The sequence below is a fragment of the Meles meles genome, chromosome 4, assembly GCF_922984935.1.
Source record: "Meles meles chromosome 4, mMelMel3.1 paternal haplotype, whole genome shotgun sequence".
In the NCBI taxonomy this organism is placed as follows: domain Eukaryota; kingdom Metazoa; phylum Chordata; class Mammalia; order Carnivora; family Mustelidae; genus Meles; species Meles meles.
In genome coordinates, this window is record NC_060069.1 from 30,961,732 (window position 1) to 30,986,650 (window position 24,919).

The following is a 24,919-nucleotide window of genomic DNA, read 5'->3' on the forward strand; positions in this document are numbered from 1 at the left end:
AGGAAACAGCATTATCAGAGTGTTTATTATTGGAGTACCCATAATTACATGTTGGGAAGCAAAGGTCCTCCCAACATGAAATGTTCACTAACAAACAAATCCTTATAAAGCCAGTCCCCCTTCACATCTCCCTCTGGCTTAACACTGACATCTACTCCCACCCAGCATTAATGTCGGATGTTTTCACTGTGATTATTACTATGTCAAACAATTGCAAAGTGAAATTGCCAGTCTTGCAAAAGACTTCACTAAGATAATGGAAGTGTTGGTGGAGGACTGATTCAGTAATTATTATTACTGAAGCCTCCAAGAAATGAGGGTCTGGCAGAGTTTATCTGGTCACAACTGAAAAAGAGAAAATCAACAATGATGATGGCATAATGGAGACTTCAGAAAGGGATGAATAGAAATTCAAAAATTAAGAGTAAAGTGGTAAAAAGTGATAAAGCCCTTGACTATTTTGCAAAATTTACTTTCTTTAAAACTTCACTGTGAAGATCCAATGAAATGTGATGGATGCCATATTTTGCTATCTTAATAATTTCTTCTTTCAGAAAAAAGTATGCCCCAAACATGATTTGATTCATTTTTCTGTTCAAAGAATTAGTCCATAGTTGAGTTATAATCAAAATGTGGCTAAATATAAAATAAATTTACTATCATAATTTTTAGTTCTTTTTGAGATTAACCTCTAATCTATACTCCCCTGTTGTTTGATGTAAAATGTTTCTTCCTATTTAAGTGGATTTGCTTAAAGTGAACTTTTGCCAGGACCAATTCTTTTTCCCTGGAGAATTTCTTAATTTTACCCTGCAAGAGCTTATAGAGCCCACTAGGCATGAGAACATTTTAGATGTGCCCTTTGTTGGTTAGTGGAAATTACAGATCTGGTTCCAGATCACTGGCCTAGCTCCTTCCCCCAAGAGGAGTGAGGTGTTCCTATGATGACTGCATCAGTTATCATAGACTAGAATCATGAAGATGTTGATCTGGCTCATAGAAGTTGCTCTCTGGGCTTTGTGAGAAATTCAGCTGCTGATGTAACAGGCTGTTTTTCCTTCCTTTAATGCTGTAGTTACATTTCTTAAAAAGTGGTACATGTAAATAAAATATTTATTAAATGAGTCAATTCTGTGGGAGGGGGAAAATCCATGTTTACAAAACAGAGAATTCCCCTGCTATAGTAGGAGGTTGTTAAAGCTAAGAATCGTTCCCTTTTCAGAGGGGATTTTATGAAAATCCTTCCACTCATCCCTAATTTATAGATATTTAGTGTATCTCTTTTTTAATTTTATTTTTTGGGAAGATTTTATTTACTTATTTGACAGAGAGAGAGCGAGAGCGTGTGAGCACACACAAGCAGTGGGAGCAGCAGAGGGAGAGGGAGAAGCAGACTCCCCACTGAGCAGGGAGTCCTGTCTAGGGCCCGATCCCAGGACCCTGGGATCATGACCTGTGCTGAAGCTGACACTTAACCAATTGAGCCACACAGGTACCCCAGTGTATCTCTTTTTTAAATTGCGTGACAAGGGTGAAAGTGGGGAGGTCAGTTAGGAGGTCCTTGCAGTAAGGGAAGCGGGTGCTGATGGTTACTTAAATTGACATCGAGGCAAAGAAAATGTCCAGATCTGGTTGGCTTTGAAGGCAGACCCAACATTTATCCGATACATTGGATATGTGATGCGAGAGAAACAAAGGATGATTCTAAGTTTCTTAGTTACTGGAAGGATTGAGTTTCCATCAGCTGGTGGGGAAGGCTATGGTTCAAGCGTGAGAAAATCTTAGCAGTTTAGTTTTGGATATGTTAAGTTTAACATCCCAGTGGAGATATTAAATAGGCAGTTGAAAAAAAAAGCTTAGAGATTAGGAGAGTGGCATAGGCTAGAGATATAAACTGGAGATATAAACAACTCTCTATCGTTATCAATAGATAGATGATAGTTAAAGTCACGTTGATAGATGAGGTCACCAGGGGTAGTCAAGAAGAGAAGGGGCCCAAGATGGATTTCCCAGGCACTAACATGTAAAGGTGTTGGGAAGACTAGGAGGACCTCAAATTGAAGACTCAGAAGGAGCTGCCAGAGGAGAACCAGGTCACCTAGAAACCAAGGGAAGAAAGTATATATAAAAGGAGAGAATGGGGGCGCCTGGGTGGCTCAGAGGGTTAAAGCCTCTGTCTTCAGCTCAGGTCATGATCCCAGGATCCTGGGATCGAGCCCCACATCGGGCTCTCTGCTCAGCAAGCAGCCTGCTTTCCTCTCTCTCTGCCTCCCTCTCTGCCTACTTGTGATCTCTCTCTCTGTCAAATAAATAAATAAAATCTTTAAAAAAAAAAAAAAAAAAAAAAAAATAAAAGGAGAGAATGGTCAGCTGTGTCCTATGTTACTAAATGGCTGAAAACCAGTCATCAGGTTTAACAGCGCGGGCTTCAGAGGTGACCTTGAGTTGAGAAGTTTTGTTATAGGGATAAAGGCAAAAGCCTGGTTAGAATGGGATTCAGAGGGGACAGGAAGAAAAGAACTGGAGACAGCAAGAATAGACAACCATTTTGTGGAGGCTTAGAGTGAAAAGGAAGTAGAGAATTGGGGCAGAAATTTGGAGGGGAAGTGGGGTCAAGAGAAGGTTTTGATTTATTTTTTAGTATGGGGGAAATAGCATGTTTGTAAGCTGGTAGGAATGATTCCTTAAGGTGGGAAACATTTTTGATGCAGAAAAGAGAAGAGAGAAATGATGACAATATGTCTCTAAATTTACAAGAGGTGATGAGACAGATGGTACTAGTAGAGGGCCTGGTTTTACAAGGTCATGGAGATTTCACCCAAGGTAACAGGGATTACCTGTTAATTGGTTAGATTTTGTAGCATAGCAAACCACCCCGAAGCTTAGTGGATTAGCAAATCAGTGGAGTGGTTCTTTTTGTCTGGGCTAGCTTGACTGATCTTTCCTGGGCTTGCTGTGGGTCCACTGGTAGCTTGGCTAGAAGTTGGGTCATTGTTCGGCACTCATGTGCCACTCATATATCTGGCAGTTGGCTGTCAACTGGAGTGCCTCGGTTGTTTTCCACATGGCTACCACTCTGCCGGGAGGCTTACTTGAATTTGTTCACATGGTAGTCTCAGATTTCCAAGATCAGCAAGGGAAGGCAAACCCCAATACGCAAATATTTCTCAAGCCTATATTTGCATCACATCGACTAATGCCCTTCTGGCTAAAGCAAGCCATATGGCCAAGCCCAGATTCAAAAGTTAAGAGAAATAGATTCTACTTCCTGATAAAAGAAGCTGCACAATGACATTGCAATGATATGGATTCAGGAAAGGGAAGCATTTGTGGCCGTTTTTTGCAATTTGCTACAGGAAGGCAGGCAATGAATATGGATGCAGATACCAATAGGTGAACAGATATAATTGTAGGATTTTGGGGAATTCTCTTCTGAATGCTTCAGTTTTCTCAAAGATAAGGTCTCAAGTTCAAAGCCCACACCAGGCTGATGTTGATTTATTCATTTACAAAGAACAACAGAACTGCTTAGAAAACTAGGTCTTTATGGCCTAAGGCCTCCTTTAGGGAAATGTTTCATGGAAGCCACCCAACCATGAAGCCTGGGGTTTCTGCAAAAGGGGCTTATTGGATAATTGGTGACTGACATCATGGAGCTTGACAGCAAGATGTACCCATCCTTGAAAAGGACAGACTCCTCAAGCCAGTTGAAATATCCCCTCTGTTGGGCACTCCCCACTCTGGACAGTACTAAATGTGAGCACCACCGGACTCTGCTTTTTGACTGTATTTTATCTGCGGACCAGGCCCTTTATCTACCTACTCTCTACTACATATGCTTGTCAGTGAGGTTGCAGGGGACTTCTGTTCTTGCTGCTGTGGTCCTGAGAGATGTTTGGACTTCTCAAATATATTTCATCCCAACATTTACCTGTTAAATCTTAGTTTAACTAGCAATGTTCTGAGAGGTATTTAACTTGGGCTTTTCTTTCTTTGAATGTTTAGGTTTTTTAGACCTCTGTTTCTTCTGGATTTATAGTGTCTCCCTGTAATTTTTTGAAATCTCATTCAGTGACTATTGGCCTGGTTTTATGACCAATGTGTAATTGTTTCTTATAGTAAACTTAATCCCTCTCTTGTTTAGTATAAATGTATTTGGTTGGAATTTAATAATTCTAGAGGGAGGAAAAGGAGTTAAGGTCATTTTATGGACTGAATGTTAATGTCCCCACTTAGTATATTGGAGCCCTAACCCCCTATATGATGGTATTAGGAGGTGGGGGCTTTGGGAGGCAATTAAGTCTAAGTGAAATCATGAGGTGGGATGCTCATGGTGGGATTAGTGCCCTTATAAGAAGACACCAGAATGTATGCTCTGGTATCTCTCTTCATCATGTGAGGATACAACAGTAAGTTGGCCAGGAACTGTAAACCAGGAAATGGGCTCTCACCAGATACTGAATCTATCACCTTGATCTTGGACTTCCCAGCCTCCAGAACTGTGAGAAATATTTGTTATTTAAGCCATCCAGTTACGGTATCTGCTATAGCAGCCTGAGATGAATAAGACAGTCATTATAATTGTGAGACATCTAAATATGGGGTGACCTGGTTGAGAAAAGAAAAGACATGGTTTGGGTTCAATGCCTCTAAGTGGTACTGGAGATTCATTTTTGATAGGGCTTGCTTTTTGCTGATTCCTGTAAACTTGGTCCTGGATTTTTCAATGAGTAAGACTCCCAGGAGTGCCCCAGGTCTGGGATCTGTTGCCCCTCTCAAGACCCCTTAGAAAGTTTCCTTCTACTCCCATAGGTACCCCCAGGGAAGTTCAGGGGGATCCCCACACACTTGGGAGTCACAGTCACCCCAAACAACCAGTCACAGCTGATCTGTGACTGAAAAGTGAGTAGGGAGAATCAAAGTTTCCTTTCCTCTTCTCATGCAACTCATTCTCTGGGGCTGAGTGGGCCAAGTGGAGCATTAACCACTTCTCCTGAGAATCAACCAACTGTACCTGTCCTTGAAAATCAAGAAAAAGTACTGGATTAGAGTCAGGTCCCATCTGGGTGGTGTGATGCTTGGCAAGTCACTTAACCCGTCTGTGCTTTGGTTTCCTAATCTCTAAAATAGTGTCTATGCCACTCTGTTGGGGTTGCTGTAAGAGTTAAGTGAAATCAAAGGTATGAAAGAATATTAACAAAATGTAATAACTGTCATGGTATTTTTACTACTTAAAATGAGTCAAATAGAAGGTAAGGGGATTTCTCTTTTTGTTGATACGAGTCATTTATATAATATGCATGAGCAGGAGTAATGGGAAGTTGACTGTCTATGGGAAAAAGATGGATCAGCCAAAGGGAGGCAGGTTGTCTGTAAAGACAGATAACAGAAGTCAGCAGTTATATTTAGTAAAACTGTGGACCTAGGGGAGAACAGTTTATTGTCTATTAATGTTTTGAGGCATAAAAGCACACATTATATGCTTTTATGCATAGACAGGAGGATTGAGAATTGAACTGCATGAATGAGTTGGCCATAGCCGGTCCTGGATAGATTGAAATCGAGATCTTTACTCTGTAATTAACCTTGATGGATCAATTCATCAGGACTTCAATGAAAAGCTTCACTGATAGAGGATGTGTGGAATGCAAAGGATGCGTTGAACTGTTCTGGCACTCCAGGATCTTGGGGAGAACAGATTTATGAAACAACTGGGAACTATTTGCAATCTAAACCACAAACTGAAAATTCAGCTGTTTTACCAGGACCCAGCAGGTGACGTAGCTGAGGAGGCAGGCCATTTGTAAGAAAAACCAGTGCATAGATGCAATATCAATGGCATTTGGCTTTAGTTTGAAAATATAGGGAGTGGTAAAGACAGACAAAAGCAGAACATGTGTCCTACTGGAAGAACCAAGAGCCTCAGCTCGGCTTCAAGGAGCCCCGTAAGAAGGCAGGCCGATAATTGCCAACCCTTCTGGTTTGGTCAAAAGAAGTAAGAAATCCAGCTGTTTATGTGGAATTTCTCAATTTTTGTAAGTTCTCAACTAATTTAAAAAATTGCCAAACACAGTTGTGGGGCTCTCTTTGTTATTTTTGCAAACACGTGGTGGTGACTGGAAAGGTGGGAGGCTCTGAGGGAAGAGAGGTTGGGGTGAGCCTAGCATCCTGGAACTGGAGGATGGGCCTTCTGACTGGCAAGATGGTGGGTCCCCAGCTCATTTGGGCAGAGGACAGGATGCAGAGGCTCATCTCCCCTGCATTACTCCTGTAGCCCAAGCACTGGCCCTGGCTTGGTGTGCTTCGCCCTCTTGACAGCTGCATCCCTGAAGGGAATGGTGGGGACGGGGGGTGGAGGGTCTTTCATTGGCTCATTTTTTAGCCAAACAATATTGAATTGTAAAAGTGATTAAAGGCGAAATTTGCTCACATTTGGAGAGTATAAAATCAAAAGAGCTCCTTTCCCTTCACTTCCATTTCCATTTTTTGGTCATTTTTTTTTCTTTTTCGTTTTTTAATTCCCACTTCTAAGAGGTAATCACCAATATTATGTTTCTGTGTAATTCACTAAGCATATAAAGCCATATACCTCATTCCTTTTCTCCCCAAGAATCAGAGGAAAGGTACGATTAGCCGTTGAACAAAGAACACAGTCCCACCTCTGTGCCTTTGCACCTGTAGAGTCTCCTCCTTTCCTTGACCCCTCACCTGCTTGCGATGGTACCTTGAAAGGCAGCACAGCGTGGTGGTAAAGAACACAAATCCCGGATCAGACTTTCTGGCTCCATGGCCGTTCTACCACTTGCTAGCTCTGATTCTAGCTGCTACTCAACTTTTTCATGCTATGATTTTCTCATCTGTAAAAGGGGGTTAAAAGCAGAATCTATCTCAAAGAGTTGTTAAAAGGAATAAATATGTTAAAGTGTATAAAGGGCTTGGGGAAGGATTTGGCACAGAACAAGTGGTATGTATGTTTGTTTACTATTTTATATTTACTATTACTATTCTCAAAAGCCTAGCGCTTATTTCCTCTCCACTAGGAAACCTTCTTCAGTTATCCCTCATCCCTGCTCCTCTGCCCCTCTTCAGTTTATCTCTTTTAGTGCCAATCACGCCACCTAATTTGGCACCCTGTTACATTGTTCATACTGTCTCGCAGTCCGTCAGTGTGCTCATGTACTGCGGACCTGCCGGGCCAGGCAGCACACCTCTTTCTTCTTTGCGTCTCTGCTGAGGCACCGCATGAACAGAGTTAGGGCAGGAATGCAGGTGCAGGTGCCAGGGACTCCACTGCAACAAGGAGCCTGGGACCCAGCTGCCCCTCTCCTCTAGGCCCCGGGGTGAGAGGTGAGAGGGAAATGGAGTGCTTCTCTTGTTTTGAGCTGCTCTTCATATTCCCCAGAAGGTACCCTGCCAAAATTTAGAGCAAACAGTTTTAGAAACCCTTCCCCAGCACCAGGGCCCTAAGGGCGGCACTGCTCGGCACTTCTCTTGTCCCCAGGGAGCTTCTGAGATCATCTCAGTAAAACTTTAATGCCTGGAAGTCAATTAGAGTGATTTCTCCTGTAATCAAAAAAGGCAGTGCTTTTATTGGAAAGGTGCAAACTAGAGGGGAAGGATGGCAGCTGTGTGAGGCTCTCCAGCTAATGGCTTGGGCTGGTAACGTTGTTTCCAGTGAGTCAGGCTTTATCTCCCAGGCATCAAGGCGAGGGGGCTGTGGAGTGGGCAGGGCGGGAAACAGATGGAAGGCGGCCTCAGTGATTATCCCTAGAGTGTACTGAAGAGTTCTCAGAGCCAGTTTATGCACTTGCTTTCCTGGACCCCCCTCCAGATCCACCAAGTGAGAATCATGCCCCATCTCTCATTTTATAGATGAGGAACTGAGGTTCAGAGAGGTTAATAGGACACTGGACTTGAAAACCCACTCTGTCTGCTTCTTTCCAGAAAGCAGACAGGGCTGGAGTGAAGAGTATGAATGAGGGAGGGGGGAAGCCCTGCTCTCTCTCAGCACATCCTGCACAAGAGCCACCTTTTTGTTGCCTGCTAAGGGGATTCTAGAAAGCTGTTAGAGGAAGTCATGTGAAATGTATGACTTAAATGTTAGTGGGCAGAGGCATGGCTTGCCCATGTCTGTTCCAGTTACTGCTGCATAACAAGTCATCCCCAAACTGATTGTCTTCCAACAACAATTTTATTATATTCACAGGTTGTGTCGCTCTGGAATTCAGGCCAGGCAACAATGAGGATGTGGTGTGAGGTATGTCTATTCCATGATGCCTGGGGCACCAGCGGGGAAAACTTACTGGTGGGCGTCACTTGACAGCTGGGATGAAAACCTTCTAAGGGTCCAACTGGCTGGATATTCAGTGTTGCTCATCACATGTCTGGAAGTTGATGCTGGCTGTCATCTGGGAGCTCAGCTAGGGCTGCTGATTAAAGCTCCATTCCACATATGGTCCCTGTAGTGTGGCAGTCTCAAGATATTTGGTGCTCTTATATGGGGGCTGGCTTTCCCCAGAGGGAGCATCCCAGGAGAACCAGGCAGACCTTTTTTGATTTAGTATCACTTCTACACTAGACTCAAAGGAAGGGACACAGTCCCCACCTCTCAATAGAACCAAAGAACATGTAGCCATTGTTTTTTGTTTTGTTTTGTTTTGTTTTTTAAACCACTGTATTGTCTTGTTTCTTTATGTTCTTATTCCTTTATTATTTTTTTTATGACCCCACTAATTCCTGAGTAGTTTAGAAATTGTAGTTAGAGTCAGCAGGTGCTGAAATCCTGACTTGGCTTTGCCACTAACTAGCTGTGTGACCTTGGAAAAGTTACCCTAACCCATCCAAAATTTTTTTTCTTATTTATAAAATAATTTATGTGAAATAAATACACTTTTAGATTTCTTTTATCTCTTATAAAGTATCTTTAAAACGTAGCTGTCCTAAAAAACTCTGAACAGTATTATTGGAAAGGAATGGAATATTCCTAAACTGTAGGCAGAACTCTTTTGCTGGGCAGAAGCTTGGTAACAATGGAGAAATGTGGAGAGGGTGTTTAGAGCAATGGTGGGGAAATGGAGTAGACCTGGACAGAGGTGAGAGGCATGTGTGAGACCACCTGAGACAGGAAGAAACTGAAAGGTGACCCAAGAGGACAGCTATGGGCTGCAGGGCTGCCACTGCTGCCCAAGACAGGAAGAACATTGTAAGGAGGAGGAATGGGGTTGTCCAGAAAATTTGACGATGGAGACCACAGGATATGTACCTGCCCAGGGAGGTGAGAACTATTGCTGTGACTCAGAGAGTAAGAGATGTATAATAAATAGAGGAAGGGAGAGTTTTTCTCCTTCAGGGTTCTGTGTGCCTCAGCCCAGGGCTGGAGGGGGCACATACAAAGACTGGGTGGATGAATGTCAATGGCAGGCATCAAAGCTGTGTACTCAGGGGAAGGAACAGCTAGGAAGGACTGGTTGTGTGTGTGTGCAACCTTGTACAGACCCACAGAGCCCTGCACTTAGAAAGGCCTTGCACTTGGTTTAATGCTCTGCTATTACCATTTTGAAATTCTTAATAATTTATGAAAAAGGAGTCTCACAGTTCCACTTGCACTGGTCCTGCAGGAAGGGCAGTTTGACTATTGCCTTCAGGCTTAATTCTGAGGCTCAGCTGCAGAATTTGTGCCCAAATCCCTCACGGGATAGCAAAGTTGAGGTATGTGCTTCTATGGATGGAGGCTGAAGATGGGGACAGAAGGAGAAATGTCCTTCTGTGAAGTTAGATGGGCATAAGGCAGGGTCATTTCTTAAAAGAACCCTTCCATAAGGACAGGCCTGGCACGAGAGAGCACCTGCTCTCTCAAGCAGACCTGGGTCTTTACAGAGCCTGGTCTTTGCATTTTTAAGTAAGACTCAGTAAATCTGATCAGTTTAGCATTCACAGAAGTGTCAGTGCCCAGAGTGAGTTTGATAGTTTTCACAATTTGACTATCTCGGGACTCAAGTTACAGCCCTTCAGCTCACAGGGATGGATAGCTTTCTCCTTCCTGTGCAGCCTGCTTAGGAGCAAACTCTTGGGTCTCAGAGTGTCTTGGAGAGATTAATACCTTCCTCAGTACTCAACCCACATTCCTTGGGGAACCTTTGAGAAGTTTCAGGCACTGGAAGAGAACCTGTCACCTGTGACAGAAGGCATAAACTATTAACATGGGTCCTAGGCATGCCTGTGCCTTTAGCTAATCCTATAAGGTCATGGTGATTCCTGTAAAATAATATAATATAATACGTTAAGATAATAAGATATAATATAATAATAATAAGATATAATAATATAATAAAATAAGAGAGGGATGTGTGTGTCGGGGGTGGGGGGAATGCTTACCTCTTAACATTGACTAGTTGCCTTGGATGATGTCTTTTACATTTCAGCTCCGGGTTTCCTCTTCCTTCAACAGATATGGTTACCTCCCCATATCATGATTCATGAACTTTTGTGGGCTCCTCTGTATATTCTGAACCCTAAACAGGAATCCATGTGGTTTTTTGGCACGTAGGGCTTTGTGTCTCTCCAGCCCAGCTCCCTCTTCAGTGGAGGAATAACTGGCCCCACTGAAGTCCATTCCACACATCTGGAATCTCTCCCTTTGACTCATTTATATATCTAAAATCTAACTATTCTGCTCCAGCCTTGCCAATTCTCCAGGTCCCTTCTTCCAGTCGGGTCCCTCTGACACCCTCACTGGCTCTGTCTACACTGTGTTCTGACATCTGAGTGTAGAGTGTGGGAACCAGTCATCAAGACAGCCCCTAGTGATTCTTGCCTCCTGGGATCGTGCCCCTCTCACACTGAATAGGGCTGGTCTGTAACCAACATCACTTGCCTGGAGTAATGCAGCCACCTTGTTGTAAGGACACTTGGGTAGATTGTAGAAGGGTCCAGGTAGTAAGTAATGGTTACTTGGTAACCATGGTAAGTAAGTAATGCTGCCAGTGTCCAGCACTGGGCAGTGAGTGAACCACATGCAAAGCACATCCACCAGCCCCAACCAAGACTTCAGGTGATGTGACCCCAGCCAACAGCTTGAGTGTAGCCTCATGAGAGAACATGAGTCAGAAGCACCCAGCTGGTGACTCCTGAATTCTAGACCCACAGAGACAGTGAGATAATGACAGTCTATTGTTATTTTAAGCCATTAAATTTTATGGTAATTTGTTATGTAGCAGTAGATGACTAATACAATGACAAGTCTCTCCTATGGTTTTTACCGTACCAGTAAATGGCAACTATGGAGTTGGTTTAGTCCAAAATCTAAGAGTAAACCTTGATTCATCTCTTTCTCTCACACCCTATACCAACAAGTGTTTTTCTTTTTTTTTAGGTGAGAAGGAGAGAGGGCATATGTGCAGAGTGGGGAGGGGAAGAGGCAGAGGGAGAGGGAAAATCTTAACCAGAGGTTATGTCCAGAGTGGGGTCCAAAATGGGGCTTGATCTTATGACCCTGAGATCATGACCTGAGATGAAACCAAGAGTTGGATGCTTAACTTAATGAGCCACCTAGGTGTATCCACCAATGGGTTTTTTAAGGCAACTTTTCCTTAAAACCATATTGCAAATCTGTTCACTCTTCTCCATCTCCATCTCTCTGACTTGCACCCAAGTCATGGTCACATCTTCCTGGATGCCTGAAAAAGTGTCTTCCCTGGTCTTACTATACTTTCTACACTTTTCTTCCACAGGAAGTTCTCAAGACAGCCAGCCAGAAGGATTTTTTTTTTTTTAAATCAGAATATGTCACTCTGTTCAAGCCCTCCAGTGGCTCTTGCCACATCATAAAACCCAAATCCCTCACTGCAGCCTAGAGATGCTTCAGGATCCAAGTTCTGCTTAGCTCTCTCTTCTCATCCCTTTCTACTCCTTTGCTCAGTTACTTGGTTTTAGTCACACTGGCCTCCTTGCTGCTCCTTGATGATGTTCCCCCACAAGGTCTTTGAATTCTTTGTTGCCTTCCTAGAATGCTTCTTCCCAATCCTTTGCCTGCCTTGTTACATACTTAATCGAAGGCTCAGGAGAAATTTCACCTCCTTAGAAAGGCCTCTCTTGACAATTCAGTATAACCAGTTCCCTTTCACCATCTATTCTCTTGACCTCACCAATAAGGTACCATATTGAAGTTAGGGTTCTTGAGTTGAAAGCTATAAAATTAGTTCTTTCCTACTTATTATTTTATTTTATTTTGGGGGGAGGGTGGAAGGGGTAGAGGGAGAGGGAGAGGGAGAGAGAATCTTAAGTAGGCTAAACATGCCCAACACAAGGCTCGATCTCACAATCCTGACATCATGACCTGAGCCAAAATCGAGAGTTGGATGCTTAACCAACTGAGCCACCAAGATGCCCCAACACTTTCCTATGTAAACAAAAATAGCAATCATGAGAACCCAGGGGGAGCACATTTGATTGAAAGCAGTGTTGAAGAGCCAGGAAGAAGCAGGTATTGGGCAGCTCTGAACAGGCATTTTCTGGATAGAGTACCTGCCCCTGCACAGGGGCCTCAGTTGAAGAATGAGTAAAGCCAACTGGAGAAATGCGGTTTGCGACAGCTGCTAGTGAAAAGACCCACTGGTCATACAGCAAGACTGCTCCAGGATTCCTCCTATGGCCCAAGAGTTGAGGAGGGGGCGCAGAGAAGAAAGAGAGCTTGGGGAAGGATGACCACTATAGAAACCTTCCCAAAGCAATTGGACTAAAAATAATTAGAAATGTGATGAGCAGCACCTGACTTTGCCCCATTCTTCTGTGAACAAATGAGTAAACTGCTCTTTATCTATAAGAGGCCCATTTAGAAAGCAATGGAAAAAGCACACAGACCTGAAGGATTTGTAATGTGTAAGTTCATTTCTAAGTAGTTTCTGTTTCTAACTTCCTGGTGGGTAGAACCCAATACAAGCTAGCTTAAGTAGAAAGGGTTTTTAAATTTATTTTATTTTTATTTTTTTTTATTAGAGATAGATCATTGTTTATGAATCCACAGGTGTCTCATGATGGCCAGAGGACTGGGACCAGAAAGTTCAGAGTATTTAGCAACCTATAGGGCTTCTTCCCCTGCTTCTTATAGCCTCCCTGTGAGGTAGGGACTATTTTTTTTTTAAGATTTTATTTATTTATTTGACAGAAAGAGAGATCACAAGTAGGCAGAGAGGCAGGCAGAGAGAGAGAGAGGGAAGCAGGCTCCCCGCCGAGCAGAGAGCCCGACGCGGGGCTCGATCCCAGAACCCTGGGATCATGACCTGAGCGGAAGGCAGAGGCTTTAACCCACTGAGCCACCCAGGCGCCCCGAGGTAGGGACTATTATGAACTTGTAGGCAAAGAAACCAAGGCACAGAGAGATTGAGTAACTTGCCTTAGGGTCACACTTTGTCTTGCCTCTAGGATAGGAAGGTCATTGTTCATCCTGGCATAGTCCCTGGTGGTTTCAGAATGTCCTTGTTCATTCTTCCACCACTTCCTTTCCCCATTCAAATGAGATCAAACTCCTGGCTCAGGGCCAGGAGGGCAAGCTGCAGATAGCCCGGTATCCACTGAAATTCCATTTCACAGGGCACTGTGGTACCCGCTCTCAGTCCCCAGCCCTCCTGATTCCTATGAGTTCTCAAAGGTAGGGGGGATGTCCAGCACCCACTATTTGAGGCCTGACTTTTGAGGAATGACCACTCTGGGCAGGCTGACATGGAACAAAGCACATCAAGTCTCAGGGTAAATGCGGGATCATTAAGACCATTGAATCCAGGGGCCACAACCCCACTTGCTGCAAGAACCATTTAGGTACCGTAAACAAAATAAACAGTTGGGGCTAGTGGTCCCATTTAAAATAGCATGGCTTCTACTCAGCTCTGACTTTTTCTGCCATGTTGGACTGGCACCCAACATTGTCAGACTTCCTGATTTTTTTCAGAGAAGTCGGAAGTGTTCTACCTCATCAGATCACTGTGACAATTGAATGAAATAACCCACATGAGGTGCTTGGAGCATGTATCCAACACTTGGAGGAAGCTCTCAATAAGTGTCAGTTGCTATTATTAATACAGCACCTTCACGGATATGGAGGCCAAGGCCCAGAATGGGCTCCTGCAAGATTACAGTTACTGGTAGGTGTTACATGACAGCCCAGGTTCCTGACCCTGGGCCAGGATCATCCTTCCTGGCTTCCCTCTCCTGCCCCCACCCCTTTCCTGAGCCGTCAATCATCTTTATTATGTAGCATGACACATTTCAGGTAACCATGTAATGCTTTGCTGTTGTACTTTAATGCATATTGCTATTGTTTCCCTATTTTCACAGAAATCTCCTTCCCTTAATAAATGAAACCGTTCTTAAAGCTTATTCCAGTAGAACAGTCCATAGGGTTCTTTTATGTCCCTATAGGTTCATATAGAAGTAGCAGCTTTAAAGTAGCTCCCCACCCTACTTTATCAGCTCTGTGGGGTTGTATTCTATAAACTCGGACTTTTCCATTTAAATCAGAGGCTCACCTACTGTTTACCCACGGCCCATTAAACCATTAAGGAAAGTGGTGCCTAGCGGGCCAGGACAATCTGTGCACTTTGCTGGGAGTAAAGCTCATTTCCTCTTTCTCTGTGGAAAATACCCTTTATACTCATGAAAAGTTCCAGGAATTATGCATCCTGAGCTGGTCCAGGTGTGGTTCCCAACAGAACAGGCAGCGGGGCTACCATTTCCTCTGGAGTACTCAGCTTTTTGCCCCCCACCCCCTGCCACCAGCTCTAAATAGGCCTGGTGTTGACCCTCATCCCTACTTTTGTCTTCTATTCATTCCCATAGTTCTGAGTCAGTGCTGTCTCTGAGGCCATGTGGGATCATTCCCTGTTCCTCATGTTTTTTGAACTGGAATTTTCCTGTTGATTGCCCTGTTGCTAGTCTCATTCTTTGCCTTAGGATGACCGCTGTGGCACTTGACTTCAACAATCTGCCATAAGCTGAAGGCATGCTGCCCTTTCCCAAGACTATGGATGAGAGTACAAAAATAGAGACTCAAGACAGATCCCTAAGGACATCCCCATAGTTCTGGACCTGGGAAGCACTAGCTGCTTTGGTTTTCACTTCTCAGCTGACAGAGCTCTGATTCATACTAGAGCTGACTTGAAGCCATTTTCCAGGTCTGTGTTTCTGAACTACTTCTTGGGGGTAAATGACTGGGTGGTGATAAGATGGCGGAGAAGTAGGATGTGCTGTTTCAATGGGTCCCCTAAAGTGAACTGATTATCTACCAAAGAACTCTGATTACCCATGAAATCAGCCTGAGATTAGAATTATACACTTCTGGATCTCTAAAGGGACAGAAGACGCCAATGGACAGGTAAAGGGGAGTGGGAACATTGGACTGATATTGGAAGATAAACAAAAGGGGGAGGAAGCCACCTATGTGAGGGGAGACGGTTGCACCCTTTGCATTTGTCCATCCGTTCAGGAAGTGATGCCTCTGGGTGATAAGAATGTCGCTAATAGATGGGAAGTCCAACTCTAGAGAAGCCTAATAAACACATGGTTGATTGGAGGTTAGGGTTTTTCCTATTGAGGAAGATAAGGAGCCACATCAAATAAACTGTAACCTTGGAAACAGTGACAGGGTAATGACAGACACAGACAGAAGGGTGGAAGTCTGCAGAGGAGCAGACAAAGGAAGACCGAGAAAACCAACATCAAGGTTTATTCAGCTGCAGCCTAGGGAGTGAGGCACTGTGTCTGGCATTCTGGTGTGTCTCACTCTGGGTTTTAGGCACACCAGTTCTCTACTGCATCAAAAAATTCAGGCTCTGTGTAAGTTTAGGGTATAAAACAAAACAAAAAATGTGTCCACAATTGCCTTGTCCCCTTTGCCTAACTTTCACCCCCAGTGAATAAACTTCTGGTTACTAATTTGGCTTCCCTGGAATCCTGATATGGGGACAAGGCTGCCCAGGATAGCAGTCACAATTGCTTTATTAAATAAAGCAGACAGAAATGTTAAAGAAATGTTAAAGAAACAGAAATGTTTCTGATGTGTCAAAGCTTAGGACTAAATTCTGCGTCTGATCTGGCCCAGCTGTGAGCTCCTCCCTGCGAGACACTACCAATTACTAGAAACTCGAAAAGCCCCCAAATCTCCACTGGTCTGAGTTATAATCTATAATCTATAATCAGTTATAACTATAATCTATAATCTCAGTTGTAATCTCCTGATTACAGTTATAGCAAGCTCTCATACATTGCTCCTTGTCCTCCTGTCTTTCCAATGGCATTCGGTTTACAATCTGTTTGGTACAGACTCGGAGAGGGCAGTGACCTCTCTGCACTCCTGCAGTGAGAGTGTGGGGTAGCTGTGAGGCTTAACTCCCGTTAATGACTGAGATCACCATGCCAGATTTATCTGCAGTGGTTCTGGGTCGTTTGTGGCACTGCTCACCCTTTAACTTCCCTTCCTGGAAAGATGTTTTAAAAACCACTTTGCCTTTGGAAGTGAGCCCCTTCTTCTTCAGTGCTCCATGGTTTCTCCATACGAAGTAAATTGTTCTATTCTTTCAAGGTAAATTGGTCATTTTTTTTCTTCTCAAAGAAAGCAGAAAGAGATCCCTTCATTCACATCCAGAATCATGCTGAAAAGGATGACTGGTCCCAGCACGTAGGTGCCCTGAGCAGCCAGTGCTGCCTGTTTCTCTGAGCATCTCCTCAGGCGTGGGTCTGACTCAGGCACAACCCCCTTATCCCCAGTCTCCAGTGCAGGGCACTGCGGTGCACGTGGTGTGTGCTGTAGGCAGGCTACAGGCCTGGTTTCAGTCTCGGAGTGACCACAGAACAGCGTCCTCACTTGTGGACCAGAGAGGCTGAATGCAAGATTGGGGCCATGCTGAAGAGGGCTTGAACTGTTTGCCAGGAAAGTTTTGAGATGTTATGTTGGAGGGAACGGGAGATTTAGGTTTTTCAGCTGAGAGGCAGCCTGCTCATACATGAATTTTCAACTGTCTAGAGAATCAGTTAAAGAAGACAGGCTGGAGGGGAGTATGATAGTGGTCCAGATGCCAGAGGATGAGGGCACACATTAGAGATTAGCAGTGGAGATGGGAAAACCAAGTCAGACGAGGTTTTGGAGGAACATCATGCAGACTTGGCAGAGAAGGGTTTTAGAAAGGGTAACACTTAAAGGTTCAGGGTAGTCCATTTTAAACTTTATTAATTATGTGTTTATTTCACATATTGAAGTCCCTTCCTGTCATAAGCTCATTTGTATGACATGGAGCAGGTCTGCAGAGAATGAACACAGTAATGGCAGCATCTGGAGAACTCAGAAGGTTCAGAAAGCTCTGACTCTCAAAACCTGTGAACAACACACCACACTCTGCCTCTGTGATCCCAGAAAACAGTTGTGGCCTCATTGGAGAGAGCTTGCAGTATCTCCCATGCCTCATTGTCAAGTCAGAAACACAGAAGTGGAATAGGGAAGGGAAGACTCACACCTCCAAGGAATGGCAAGACTTTACTACTTGATACTTAAAAAACCTAGGAATCATTGATTGATTGATTCATTCATTCATTCAGCGAATACCATTAAGTAACAACGCTTGATTCTAGAAATTCAGTGGTGAGCAGAAGCAACAGTGTTCAGTAGCCCTGGTGGAATTTATATAATCCAGAGACAAAGATGGATGTTAATGGATCCCATTAACAAATAGAAAAGTATGGCTGGGAGAAATGCTGAGGAGTGCTCTGAGACTTCAGTGCTCTGAGACTTCAGAGGGGGTGAATTTGGTCCACTCAGGGAGGTTTGTAAAGGTTTTCCCAGGGAAATATCTTACACTGGTATTTGAAAGTCTAGAAAGTGTTTAAGTAAGCTATAAGGGTAGGAAAGTACGTTCTGAGCAGGAGAACAGCATGTGCAAATACCCTGTGGCTTCAGGAAGCATGGTAAACAATAAGGACAGAAAGGAAACTGTTGTGGCCAAGTGGAAAGGGCAGGGAAAGAATGAAGGGACCCAAGACTGGAGGCACAGGCCAGACCTAATGTTACCTTCATGATATTATTATTCAGGGTTACTTTCTATTTATGGCAAATGTTATTAGTTTTTAATGGGTAGTAGTAACATTCAGATTTTTAAGAAGAACATATTTAAGATTAAAAATTGACTTGATTTAAATAAAAATAGTAAGTTTATAGTTATACAGGTGGTAAACAGAACTGGCAGAAATTACAAACATGGCTCAGAGACAAGTATTGTGAAATGAGTATAGATACTGAAGGAAACGGACCTGGTTTGAAATGCTGGCCCCTCCACCAGTAGCTCAGTGACCTTGGCAGTGAGTATCAGTTTTCTTATCTGTAAAATCGGGATGGTAATACCTATGTTATGTGGGTGCTTGCAATGAGTAATGAAATATTGTAGAAGGTTCTGGCAATTCTTGGCACATCACAGGTAATCAGAGAATGTTCTTCTAAGGAGAAGATAATTTTTTGGAAGCATCAAGGATGGTGATAATGGTGGGGAGAAGCTGAGGGTGGTTTGATTATTCAAATGTTCCTGGCTGGAAGTGATACAGATTTGATACAGAATAGTAGCAGAAAGAGGAAGAGAAGAGAAAAGAAGAGGAGAGAAGGTAACACGAGTTTAAAAAATGACCCATCTGCCTATTAACCAATATGTAGAGAGAAAAACCATGCATCTAAGTGGAAATTACAGAGTGAGCCAAAGTACAGAATTGGGAACTCATAGGCATATTTGGCGGGGGAGATGGAGATGATCCAATTTGAGTCACAGTGGGAAATGAGTCTAGAAAGGTAGGTAAGGGTAAGGCCGTAGTGTGCAGCTTTATCAGCAGTGTGGATAGTGCAGGGACCAAAACAAGACAGAACAAGAAAATAACATAAACAGTGTAATGACTGACATTTGTTGGGTGATTATGATGTGGCAGGCAATGTTTGAAATGCTTTACAAACACTATTCCATCTCATATCAACCTCATGCGTCATGTGAGTTATCATTTTCTATAACTTACAGATGAAGAAACTGAGGCACAGAGAGTTTAAGCGACATGTTCAAGGTTGTGTAACTCTTATTCAATGGCTACTGGGGAGTCCTCCAAGCCTCTGAGCAGCTCTGGCATGTGTAGGGCAGATGGAGGGGAGGAGGAACGGAGGCAGGCTGGCCAGGGAAGAAACCGTGGCAACATTTCAGACAAACTATGAGAGCTGGACTAGCCTGGAGAAATTCACAGTGAAGCAGAAACCCTCTTGTTTTGTTTTGTTTTGAGTAATCACTATGTACTCATCAATAATAATTTTATTCATGTTCTCTTTTTTTTAAGCAGAAATGCACGTGGATCCAAATCCACCATGGGACATCTGATTAAGAGGGTCTGTAGGGAAGTTTTCAGAGGTTTGCTTCTCAGCCTTGGTTAGGAATCTCTGCTCTCAAAGGATCCACACTCTGTGCAGTATTGGATATTAAATTATTTTCCCCAGATACTTCTAGTTCTACATTTAATCATAAATCGCTTCCTTCTGAGGGGGAAGGCTCCTCTGGGTTTGGACAGAGGGACTAGAGAAAGCTAAGTTGCTCAGAATGAAGAGCAGGGAGAATTGGGGACCCTGGTTGCCAAAAAGAGGGGTGGGGAAGGGAGAAGGATTAAGCCAGTGAGGTCACAAGAGGCCTGAGGCTTTGAGGGGTGACCAAAGAACTGTTCAGATCAGGAGTGTCCAGTCTTTGATTTGAAACGGTTTGTGTTTCTGTAACGTACAGGCCCTGCCACCATCTCCCCAGGCCCTCAGGAATACCCACTGCATGCAAAAATGTCTCACGTGTTGTGTGAGTGGCCAATGCTTTGATTGTGTAAAAACTGAGAAACAATTCTCATACATACGGAAACTTAGTTTGTGATGGTATGTGTATTTTCATTCTTTAACTTTCAGTATTTGTTTCCTTACGTTTTAATTGTGTCTCATAACAAACCTACAACCGGATTTTTATTTTAAATCTCATATGACAACATTGTTTGAAACTGGAGAGCTCTATTAACCTTTATAGAGATTACTGATATACTAAGATACATTCCTACTACCTAATTGTTTACTTTTTTAACTTGCTCTTTTCTAATTTGTTAAAACAGTCTCTCTTCTTTTTTCTTTTGTGAAAAAGTTGTGGTAAAATACACATAACATGAAATTTTATCATCATCTACTGTAATAGCACAGTTCAAGTGTTAAGCACATTCACATCATCACGAGACCAATCTCCAGAACTCTTTCAGCTTGCAGAACTGAAACTCTATATCCATTAAACAACAACCCTCTACTTTCCCCTCCACCTAGCCCCTGGCAACCGCCATTCCCCTTTCTGTCTCTATCAATTCACTTCTCTAGGTACCTCGTGTATGTGGAATCCTTTTGTGATCGGCTTATTTCACGTAGCATAGTGTCCAACAATCTCCATCCTTGCCTTCTTTTCTTTTTCTTTCTAAGAGTTTCTTCTCAACTTGTTTGCAAGTTATACACTCTGTGTCTGCTTCTTAGCAAGTTATTTTAACATGCCTACACTAGTTTAAATTTAATCAACATTTTAATCCTACTTAATTAGACAAACTGAGGATCTAAGAATGCTTTAATCCTTCTCCCTGATATACAGTATTTTAATTTCTAGCCTACCTTTCACACCTCAAATTGAGCATTATTATTGTTACTGTTATTGTTATTAACTTTTAAGTCAGTGTTTGTTTAGCTTTACCCACGTAGTAACGTATTTTTTATGTTTGTAAGTGTTAAATTATAGTAGACATTTACACTAGTGTGGAACATGCTCAGCATCGTAAGTTCCAAAACACCAGGACAAAAGTTTACCCATCACTAAAAACCAATTACCGCCTTTCTAAGATGTCAAACTAGCAGGTAACTAGATTAATAAATCTAATCCATATGAATAACTCCTGTAGTATGCAATTTCTGTTTTAGAAATGCATGGGAGAATGATTCCGCTAAATAGGAGACGTTATATGATTTAAGATCGTCAGTATTTTTAAAACTGGGTATTACTGTACACAGGTAGAAAATACTGATTGACAAAAGATCTTTAAAACTGTGCATGAAATTCCTTTCTTGTTTACAAAAAAAAAATCCTGGAAAATCTGTTTGTTGGTAATTCTCTCCATGTATGTTTTAGTAAATGGTGATGCTCCCATTCAAGGAATCCATTAGCCTAATTTTCTAATGGAGGAAGATGTAAAAGATACTCACCACTTTCCATGGAACAGGTGTCTATCAACTTAAAACCAAAATTAATAGTAATATAGGAAATTCAGAAACAATAAAATTTTTGCTATGTTTCATGGACGGTGCTGCTGTTTCAACCTTGTAAAACAAAGCTGCTGCTTTCCAAATTCCCCAAAATTAAGATACTCCCCCATCTTCCCATACAAACCAGTGCTCTTTGGTTTCTTTAGAAAAAGGAAGGGCTAAAGGGTTGTTGATCATGGAAGAACAGTTTTGATTTGGGACCTTCCACACACACAAATCATGCTGAGTGGCCACTTATTTTACAGAGCAATTTAAATATTATGCAGTAGCCAAATTTTCTTGTTCCATCCACCTTTTGGAGGGGAAAAAATTCAATACCCATGGAACTACTTCACTTGGTAAGATGTGTATCAATAATAAGTAGCTTAAACTATCATCAGCATAGTATCTAGTTTGGTTTTTAAAATGGGAAAGTCACACATTTTTAAAAGTAAATATAGTTGAAGCTGTGAATCAATTATAATTTTGAACTTAATGAACCATGCAGGAGAAAGGGTTAACAAACCAACGTGCTTTGAATTTGTTCGAGTACTGATATTTCTGTATATAAAGATTTAGCACATATAAAAGCTATTATGAGAAGTGAAATAAAATTTTCCCCAGCAATGAAAATATTAAAACTAAGTTAAAATACTAAAGTAGTATTAGTATTCCACAGAGCATAAAAATGGACAAATCAAAGTTTACATGACCCAACAGACCATGTATGAAAATGCAAAGCGTGTATTAAAATTGATATTCTGTCCAATGTTTAAAACTAGTTTGTAATTGGGAGAACATCTAAATCCTTCTATAACAAGTGAAACAAAAGCTTTAAATTGGTATAGACTGTTCACACATATATCTCAGGTTTGGAAATGCGTATTTCCAAGCAGCAATACAAAAGTATTCATGAAGAATGCATAATCTCTGAAAATTATGCAAACATCCCTGCTACCAATACATTTCTAAATGCAAACTGACTACCATATTGTTACTTCTGTGTAGTGAGAGAAGTTCATTTTCAAAGCAGATAAAATTCAGTCTTTAGGTGTGAATGATATGAATGACAGTCTTTTTTTTTTTCTTTTTTAAATTCTTAAGTTGTTTGGGATCCTTCAGCATGCAAAACCTCAGATGGGAGGGTCCACAGAAGAACCAGGACTGTCTTATGGTATCCAGTTAAGGCAGAGCTGGGAATGCCTCAGGATCAACGATGCCAGGAGTAGAACAACTTGAGTTGTCAGGTCTGCTGCCATGGTTTGGCATTTTGATGTCCACCATGCCCAAGGCCATATTATCCTCTCCTGCCACCATGTCCTGAGTGGCCAAAGTCTCCAAAACCTATCTCCAGCTGAGATATTGTATCATTAGCTGGCTTCCAGAAATGATGGTCCATAACCCAATCAAATGATGGTCCAAGAACAAATCCCTTCTTCCACTGCCTTCCGTACCTTCATTTAGTTTTCAGATATTAAATTCTACTTTTGCCCAGTTCTTATTCTGAATAGCTTTCCACTCATCCAAAGTCATTTCTTTTGGACCCTCTTCCCTTGTTTCTTCAACATCATTCTCCTTATTGTCAGTGTCTGCAACTGGATATTCTTCACTTTCTGGTGTTTCCTCAGTCACACTTGATTGATCCAAGTTACTGCAATTATAACATATTTGTTTGAATTGTAATTTCAGGACTCTGTTAATTCATCTTGACAGTTCTCCAGTTGTGAGATCTGCTACCTCCACATTAGTCCTTGTGCTTTAGGACACTGTAATGTCACTTCCATGATGCCTCTCAAATTCACATTTGTCACCAGAATCAAATATATTTCCTTGGCCCATTCCATGTCCACAGTCTCCTCAACCTCTTCCAAGACCACTACAGACTTGGATAGGCCTTTCAGTAATCTGTCCACCCACTGAAAAGTCTCCTCCTTCATCCTTTTCTTCAAGTGGCTTTTTAAATCGTCGTCACAAGGTGGTCACCTTTCTGGTCTCCTGTTAATTATTTTCCCTTCATGCTGCAGCTGTTGATTAGGTCTTCTTTCAACACCTCTTATTCTTTCTTTCTTAAATGCCATGGGCAGCTGCATCTCCTCTTTCTTGTCAGCCACACTAATGTTGGAGGGCGGCAGGCAGTGGGTTCTTACGGTCTTTCTGGGACTCTTTAGGCAGCTGTTTGCCTTCTGTGTTGGAGTTGGTCTGGACTGTAGCTTGAGCTACCCTCTTGGCCCCAGGGCCCCCAATACCATCCCCACTGGCTTCTTTTTTCTTGTTCTCTGCTGTTTCAATACCTCAAAGGGGTCCGATTCATTGTCAAATTACCAATCGAATCAGTTGGTGACCACACAACTGAAGCCTTCTTATAAGTGCTGAAGCATGATGGTGGCTCCATGGCCCATTCCTCCACAGATTGCAGCTGGCAGTGCTGAGCCAAGAGCACCTGCCTGAGCTCTTCCCACAAGATGGCTGGGGCCCACATTAACATATTTTTACTCGGCATCCTTTTATGTGTCTCAGACTTTACATCTGGGAAAATTTTTCTTCAGCTTAAGGTATATTTTTAGTGAGGATCTTTTGTTGATACTTTTCTTAGTTATTGTCTTAATCTTCTATATTTCACTCTTGTTCTTAAAGATATACTTGTTAACTTGGAATTTTAGGTTTACCTTTTTCCCCCTCTCTTGTCCCATTGGACATTTTATTCTGTTCCTTTCCGGATTATTTTTTGCTGTTAAAGTGTCAGCCATCCATCAGAAAGGATGAATACCTAACTTTTGTATCAACATGGATGGGACTGGAAGGGATTATGCTGAGTGAAATAAGTCAAGCAGAGAGAGTCAATTATCATATGGTTTCACTTATTTGTGGAGCATAAGAAATAACACGGAGGATATGGGGAGATGGAGAGGAGAAGGGACTTGAGGGAAACTGGATGGGGAGAGGAACCATGAGAGACTATGGACTTTGAAAAACAATCTGAGGGTTTTGAAGGGGCGGGGGGTAGGAAGTTGCGTGAGCCTGGTGGTGGGTATTATGGAGGGCATGTATTGCATGGAGCACTGGGTGTGGTGCAAAAACAATGAATTCTGGTACACTGAAAAGAAATTTAAAAAAACTAAAAATTGGGGGAGGAGTCAAGATGGCGGAGAAGTAGCAGCCTGAGACTACATCAGGTAGCAGGAGATCAGCTCGATAGCTTAATCTAAACATTGCAAACACCTACAAATCCAACGGGAGAGCGAAGAGAAGAAGAACAGCAACTCTAGAAACAGAAAATCAACCACTTTCTGAAAGGTAGGACTGGTGGAGAAGTGAATCTAAAACGACGGGAAGATAGACCGCGGGGGGAGGGGCCGGCTCCCGGCAAGCGGCGGAGCAACGGAGCACAAAATCAGGACTTTTAAAAGTCTGTTCCACTGAGGGACATTGCTCCAGAGGCTAAACCAGGGTGAAGCCCACGCGGGGTCAGCGTGGCCCCAGGTCCCGCAGGGTCACAGAAGGATCGGGGGTGTCAGAGTGTCGGAGAGCTCGCAGGTATTAGAACGGAGAAGCCAGCTGCAGAGACAGAGCCGAGGACTGAACTCTCAGCTCGGGGTTACCTTGAACTGGTCGCGGGCT

General features: G+C 42.7%; 1 pseudogene; it reads right to left on the minus strand.

Moving 5' to 3' along the window:
- Positions 1 to 22,483: 22,483 nt before the first annotated feature.
- Positions 22,484 to 23,679, minus strand: LOC123940660 (annotated as a pseudogene).
- Positions 23,680 to 24,919: the final 1,240 nt, after the last annotated feature.